The sequence below is a fragment of the Cryptomeria japonica genome, unplaced genomic scaffold (assembly GCF_030272615.1).
Source record: "Cryptomeria japonica unplaced genomic scaffold, Sugi_1.0 HiC_scaffold_242, whole genome shotgun sequence".
Classification (NCBI taxonomy): domain Eukaryota; kingdom Viridiplantae; phylum Streptophyta; class Pinopsida; order Cupressales; family Cupressaceae; genus Cryptomeria; species Cryptomeria japonica.
The window spans coordinates 122,179-130,000 of record NW_026729064.1 but is presented as its reverse complement, the minus strand read 5'-3'; the positions used below and the strand labels follow the sequence as shown (position 1 = coordinate 130,000).

The 7,822-nt window shown below is 59.3% G+C and overlaps 1 non-coding gene across 1 annotated transcript; it reads right to left on the bottom strand.

Annotated features, from left to right (window-relative positions):
- Positions 1 to 2,232: 2,232 nt before the first annotated feature.
- Positions 2,233 to 2,351, bottom strand: LOC131869310 (5S ribosomal RNA). Its single transcript, XR_009367699.1, has one exon. It is a non-coding gene; the product is annotated as a 5S ribosomal RNA (ribosomal RNA).
- Between the last annotated feature and the right edge of the window lie 5,471 nt (positions 2,352 to 7,822).

Here is a 7,822-nt window from a genome sequence, read left to right as displayed (position 1 = left end):
CGTTTTTTTTTTGCCTTTTATGGAAATTAGTGAAGGCATCGCATCAAAGGTGCGCACCTCGCTGCCCACCTTGGTGTGCTCCGAGGTGCCCACCACGGTGCGCAACGCCGGTGCGAACCCGGGAGCGCCCCGATGTGTGCTCCAAGGTGCGGCGTGCACGAAGTCGGACCCCGGTTTGCCCCGGGTGCGCACCTCGCGTGCACCTTGGTGCGCACACCTTGGCTGGGTTGCGCGGCCTGGTGGGCACCATGGTGCGCACCAAGGAGCGCTCCGAAGTGTGCTCCAAGGTGCGGCGTGCACGAAGTCGGAGCCCGGTTTGCCCCGGGTACGCACCTCGCGTGCACCTTCGCCGGGGTGGGCACCTCGGCTGGGTTGCGCGCCCTGGTGCGCACCAAGGAGCGCTCCGAAGTGTGCTCCAAGGTGCGGCGTGCACGAAGTCGGAGCCCGGTTTGCCCCGGGTGCGCACCTTCGCCGCGGTGCGCACCATGGCGTGCACGAAGTCGGAGCCCGGTTTGCCCCGGGTGCGCACCTCGCGTGCACCTTCGGCGGGGTTGCGCGCCCTGGTGGGCACCATGGTGCGCACCAAGGAGCGCTCCGAAGTGTGCTCCAAGGTGCGGCGTGCACGAAGTCGGAGCCCGGTTTGCCCCGGGTGCGCACCTCGCGTGCACCTTCGGCGGGGTTGCGCGCCCTGGTGGGCACCATGGTGCGCACCAAGGAGCGCTCCGAAGTGTGCTCCAAGGTGCGGCGTGCACGAAGTCGGAGCCCGGTTTGCCCCGGGTGCGCACCTCGCGTGCACCTTCGCCGCGGTGGGCACCATGGCGTGCACGAAGTCGGAGCCCGGTTTGCCCCGGGTGCGCACCTCGCGTGCACCTTCGCCGGGGTGGGCACCTCGGCTGGGTTGCGCGCCCTGGTGCGCACCAAGGAGCGCTCCGAAGTGTGCTCCAAGGTGCGGCGTGCACGAAGTCGGAGCCCGGTTTGCCCCGGGTGCGCACCTCGCGTGCACCTTCGCCAGGGTGGGCACCTCGGTGCGCACACCTTCTCAATGTTTTCTTGCCTTTTCTGGAAATTGGTGAAGGCAGCGCATCAAAGGTGCGCACCTCGGTGTGCTCCGAGGTGCGAACCCGAGAGCGCTCCGAGGTGCCCACGAAGTCGAAAGTCGGGTTAATTGCATTGTTTTCCCCGGGTGCGCTCCGAGGTGCGCAACATCGGCGCGCACCAAGGAGGGCTCCGAAGTGTGCTCCAAGGTGCGCACGATGGCGTGCACCTCTGGTGCGCACGATTCGGAGCTCGGTTTGACCGGGGTGCGCACACCTTGGCTGGGTTGCGCACCTTTTGTGCGCTCCAAGGTGCGCACGAAGTCGGAGCTCGGTTTGCCCCGGGTGCGCACCTTCGCCAGGGTGCGCACCTTGATGCGCACGCCTTGGCTGGGCTGCGCACCTTGGTGGGCGCCATGGTGCGCACCTTTCGTGCGCTCCAAGGTGCGCACGAAGTCGGAGCTCGGTTTGCCCCGGGTGCGCACCTTGGTGGGCGCCATGGTGCACTCCGAGGTGCCCAAGATTGGTGCGCACCAAGGAGCGCTCCGAAGTGCGCTCCAAGGTGCGCGCGAAGTCGAAAGTTGGGTTAATTGTCCGGTTTGCCTCGGGTGCGCACCTTGCGTGCACCTTCGCCAGGGTGGGCTGGGCTGCGCACACCTTGGCACCCGCGTTTCCTTCATTTTAAATTTTTTTTTTTTACAATCTCTCAAGTGGGAAATTCTATAATCTCAACTTTTTTTGCCTTTTCAGGAAACTTTTGAATGGAGCGCATCATTGGTGCGCTCCGAAGTGTGCTCCAAAGCTCTCTCCAGCTGCGTGCACCTGCCCCGGCCGCGCACCCGGCCCCGCCCAGCTTCGCTCACCTGTCCCGGGCGTCTGGTGCGGAACCTTAGAGTAAGAAACATCACCGTGCACCTTGGCCAACGTGCGCGACTCGACCGAGCGCGCACTGGCCGAGGTGCACACCGATTTCACCTGGGTGCGCGCGCAGCACCTCGGGCGCACCGGGGTGCGCGCACAACGCCCGGGTTGCACCGTGGCCTGTGTGCTCGGGGCGCCTCGGGTGCGCGCTCGGTGTCGCCCCCGCGCGCGCGGTAGTGCGGGCAGCGCACCCCGGCCCGGCCCGGCCCCGACGAGAACGCAAACGGGCAAAAGGTTTATTCAAATAGCATTGCGACGCCCGGCGAAAAACTAAAAAAGGGTGCAACACCGGGACTTCCCGGGAGGTCACCCATCCCAGTACTACTCCGGCCCAAGCGCGCTTAACTGCGGAGTTCTGATGGGATCCGGTGCACTAACGCTGGTATGATCGCACCCGTTATGAGCTTGTCGCAGTGTGTACTTAGCAAACCGCGACCCACGTGCGAATCCACCCCGGCCACCCACCCCCGTCGAGGTGCACACCCTCCCTCGCGAAGTGCGCCCCGTTCGCCAAGTGTGAGCCCTGCCCGGGTGCGCGCACCTTGCTAGGGCGTCGGGTGTGCACCCGGCCCGGCCTACGTGCGTGCACCTGGAGGGGGCGTCGTGTGCGTGCAGTGTCCCGTCTGCAACGCGGTGCCCACACACCACCTCGGGCGCAACGACCTGCGCTCACATGTGGGCCGAGTGCACCTTGGTGCATGTTCGGGGCGCCTCGGGTGCACGCTCGATCTTGCCCCGGTGCACCAAGGCGCTCGGTTTGCCCCGGGTGCGCACTTGGTGCAAGGTGGGCACCCAAAATAGGGATCAAGCACCAAAACACAAGTTTCGGGATGCAAAATGGGACCCAAGGACCACAAATGCGTTCCAAGACCCATGATGGGTCCACGAGAACAAAAATGTGTTCCGAGACTTAATAAACAAATATTGGGTTTTAGGAGAAGAAACATGCTCTGATGCCCAAAACGAGAATCGACCCCGAAAAGGCCACAGGCCAAAAGTGGGATGCGAGACAAAAAAAAATGGGACCCGAGGACCAAAATTGGGTTCCCAGGTCGAAGACAGGGCAACCGGACAAGAAACGACCTCTAAGGCTCGAAATGAGTCCCGACGACTAAAACTTGACAAGAAGCACCCATCAGGCACCCAACTCGACACCCATGGGATGCCGACCCACCCGGGCTTCCACCTAGCACACCTTGGCACCCACCCACCCTCGCACCCAACCTCGCACCCAACTTAGCACCTTTGAACCCACATTGGCACTCACCCTGACCCTGGCACCTTGGAACCCACATTGGCACTCACCTTGACCCTGGCACCCACCTTTGCACTCACCTTGGGACCCACCCTGGCTCCCACCTCGGCACCCACCCAGACACCCACCTTGGTTCCTTGGCACCCACCTTGGATCCTTGGCACCCACCCCGACACCCACCTTGGCACGCAACTTGGCTACTTGCCACCCACCTTGGCTCCTTGACGCCCACCCCGACAACCACCCCGTGACCTACCCTGGCTAGGGTTGGTGCACACCCACCCTGGTGCCCACCTTGGCACCCACCCTATGACCCACCTTGGCACGCACCTTAGTACCCACCCCGTTACCCACCCTAGGACCCACCCCGTGACCCACCTTGGCCAGGGTGGGTGCACCCACCCTGGTGCCCACCTTGGCACCCACCCATCCTAGCACCCAGCCTGTGACCGGGCTTGGAACCCAACCTTGCACCCGCACCCGTCTTGGCCAGTGTGGGTGCGCACCCATCCTGGCACCCACGTTGTGACACACCCTTTAACCCACGCACCCTAGCACCCACGTTGGCACCCACCTTGGAACCCAACCTAGCAACTTGGCACCCACCCCGTGACCCACCTTGGCATCCACCATAGCAGTCGCCGACTTGGCACCCACCTCGGCACCCACCTTGACACTTGTGGACCCACCTTGCCACTCACCCTAGCATCGACCCATCCTAGCACCCACCCTGGCACCTTTGCACCCTAGCACTCACCCATCCTAGCACCTAACCTGTGACCCACCTTGACACTCACCCTCGCACCCACCTTGGAACCCAACCTAGCACCCACCCACCCTGACACCAACCCTAGCACCTACCCACCCTTGCACCCACCCTGTGACCCATCTTGGCACCCACCCATCCTACCACTCAACCTATCACCCACCTTCTCACCCACCTTGGCATCCACCTTAGCACCCACCCACACTGGCACCTTGGCACCCACCTCGGGCAAGGTGGGTGCACACCCACCCTGGCACCCAATTTAGAACCCACCGAGCATGTTACCCACCTTGGCACCCACATTGCAGCCCACCCTAGTACCCACCCTATGACCCACATTGGCATCCACACCCTAGCACCCAGGCACCTCGACACCCGCCTTGACACCCACCCTAGCACTGAACCTGTGACCCACCTTGGAACTCACCCTAGAACCCACCCACCCTGTGAACCACCTTGGCATCCACCTTAGCACCCACCCACCTTGGCACCCACTCTAGCACTCACCCATCCTAACACCCAACTTGTTACCCACCTTGGCACCCGCCCTCGCGTCCACCTTGAAACCCACCCTAGCACCCACCCACGCAGGAGCCCACCTTGGCACCCAACCTAACACCCACGCATCCTGGCACCCAACTTGTGACCCACCTTGGAACCCACCCTAGTACCCACCTTTGAACCCACTATATCACCAACCCACCTTGGCACCCACCCTATGACCCTCTTTGGAATCCACCCTAGCACGCACCCACCCTGGCACCCACCATGGAGCGCACCCTAGCACCCACCCACCTCGGCACGCACCTCAACACCCACCTTGGTGTGCGCACTGCGCCAACCTCTCAAAGACCCTATGTGGTGCGCTCCAAAGTGTACACCTTTGGTGCGCTCCAAGGTGCGCACCTTTGGTGCACACCGAGGTGCACACCAAAGTGTGCACCGAGGTGAGCACCAAAGTGCACTCCAGGGTGCACACCAAGGCGTGCACCTTTGGTGCGGTCAATGCAAACGAATTCGGAAGTTGGGGTCGATGTCCTAATCGCTGCTGCAGACTACACGTATGAGAATCGGACAAATAGCTTTATATAGGGGAGGTGTTGCGTTTGATGGGTCGACTCCCCTGGTTGTGTGCACTGCACCAACTTCAAAGACCCTGTCTTGTTTAAGAAGTCAAAAGTTGGGGTGGATGTCCTAATCATTGCTGCAGTCTACGCATGTATGAGAATCAGACAAATAGCTTATATAGGGGAGGTGTTGCATTCGGTGGGTTGACTCCCCTGGTTGTGCGCACTGCGCCAACCTCAAAGACCCCGCATAGCAGAAGAAGTCGGAAGTCGGATTTTGGTGAGCACCAAGGCGTGCACCTTTGGTGCGGTCAACGCAGACGAATTCAGAAGTTGGGGTGGATGTCCTAATCGTTGTTGCAGGCTACACATGTATGAGAATCAGACAAATAGCTTATATAGGGGAGGTGTTGGGTTTGATGGGTCAACTCCCTTGGTTGTGCGCATTACGCCAACCTCAAAGACCTTGTTTTCGTTAAGAAGTCAAAAGTTGGGGTCAATGTCCTAATGGCTCCTGCAGGCTACACATGTATGAGAATCGGACAAATAGCTTATATAGGGGAGGTGTTGGGTTTGATGGGTCGACTCCCCTGGTTGTGCGCATTACGTCAACCTCAAAGACCTTGTTTTCGTTAAGAAGTCAAAAGTTGGGGTCGATGTCCTAATTGCTCCTGTAGACTACACATGTATGAGAATCAGACAAATAGCTTATATAGGGGAGGTGTTGGGTTTGATGGGTTGACTCCCCTAGTTGTTCGCATTACACCAACCTCAAAGACCTTGTTTTCGTTTAGAAGCCGAAAGTTGGGGTCGATGTCCTAATTGCTCCTGCAGGCTACGCATGTATGAGAATCAGACAAATAGCTTATATAGGGGAGGTGTTGGGTTTGATGGGTCGACTCCCCTGGTTGTGCGCATTGCGCCAACCTCAAAGACCCTGCATTGCGGATGAAGTCGAAAGTCAGAGTTTGGTGTGCTACAAGGTGTGGTCGAAGGTGCTCACCTAGGTGTGCACCTTTGGAGCACAGGAAAAGTGCCCTCCAAAAGTGCGCACCTTTGGAGTGCACAAAAGTGCCCTCCAAAAGTGCGCACCTTTGGAGCGCAGAAAAGTGCCCTCCAAAAAGTGCCCTCCAAAAGTGCGCACCTTTGGAGCGCAGAAAAGTGCCCTCCAAAAGTGCGCACCTTTGGAGCGCAGAAAAGTGCCCTCCAAAAAGTGCCCTCCAAAAGTGCGCACCTTTGGAGCGCAGAAAAGTGCCCTCCAAAAGTGCGCACCTTTGGAGCGCAGAAAAGTGCCCTCCAAAAAGTGCCCTCCAAAAGTGCGCACCTTTGGAGCGCAGAAAAGTGCCCTCCAAAAAGTGCCCTCCAAAAGTGCGCACCTTTGGAGCGCAGAAAAGTGCCCTCCAAAAAGTGCCCTCCAAAAGTGCGCACCTTTGGAGCGCAGAAAAGTGCCCTCCAAAAAGTGCCCTCCAAAAGTGCGCACCTTTGGAGCGCAGAAAAGTGCCCTCCAAAAAGTGCCCTCCAAAAGTGCGCACCTTTGGAGCGCAGAAAAGTGCCCTCCAAAAGTGCGCACCTTTGGAGCGCACAAAAGTGCCCTCCAAAAGTGCGCACTTTTGGTGCGCACCAAGGCGCTGGTTCGGTCGTTGCAGGCGAGTTCGGAAGTTGGGGTCGATGTCCTGAGCGGAGGTGCAAACTACACAGGTGTCGGAATCGGACAAATAGCTTATATAGGGGAGGTGTATGCTTCGATGGGTCGACTCCCCAGGTTGAGCGCACCGCGCCAACCTCAAAGACCCTACGGTATGGATGAAGTCGGAAGTTGGGTCCGATGACCAATTCGATTAGTAGGTATGCTCATGAGGTCGGAATTTGGGTCCGATGACCTGCCATGTGCAGGAAGGCGAATGTTGACACTGTGCGTTGCAAGGTGCACACCAAGGCGCTGGTGCGGTCTTTTTAGTCGAGTTCGGAAGTTGGGGTCGATGTCCTGATCGGAGGTGCAAGCTACACAGGTGTGGGAATCGGACAAATAGCTTATATAGGGGAGGTGTATGCTTCGTTGGGTCGACTCCCCGGGTTGAGCGCACCGCGCCAACCTCAAAGACCCTACGGTATGGATGAAGTCGGAAGTTGGGTCCGATGACCGATTCGATATGTAGGCATACTCGCGAGGTCGGAATTTGGGTCCGATGACCTGCCACGTGCAGGAAGGCGAATGTTGGCACTGTGCGTTGCAAGGTGCGCACCAAGGCGCTGGTTCGGTCGTTGGAGGCGAGTTCGGAAGTTGGGGTCGATGTCTTGATCGGAGGTGCAAACTACACAGGTGTGGGAATCGGACAAATAGCTTATATAGGGGAGGTGTATGCTTCGTTGGGTCGACTCCCCGGGTTGAGCGCACCGCGCCAACCTCAAAGACCCTACGGTATGGATGAAGTCGGAAGTTGGGTCCGATGACCGATTCGATATGTAGGCATACTCGCGAGGTCGGAATTTGGGTCCGATGACCTGCCATGTGCAGGAAGGCGAATGTTGGGACTGTGCGTCGCAAGGTGCGCACCAAGGCGCTGGTGCCGTCGTTGCAGTCGAGTTCGGAAGTTGGGGTCGATGTCCTGGTCAGAGGTGCAAACTACACAGGTGTGGGAATCGGACAAATAGCTTATATAGGGGAGGTGTATGCTTCGATGGGTCGACTCCCTGGGTTGAGCGCACCGCGCCAACCTCAAAGACCCTACAGTATGGATGAAGTCGGAAGTTGGGTCCGATGACCGATTCGATACGTAGG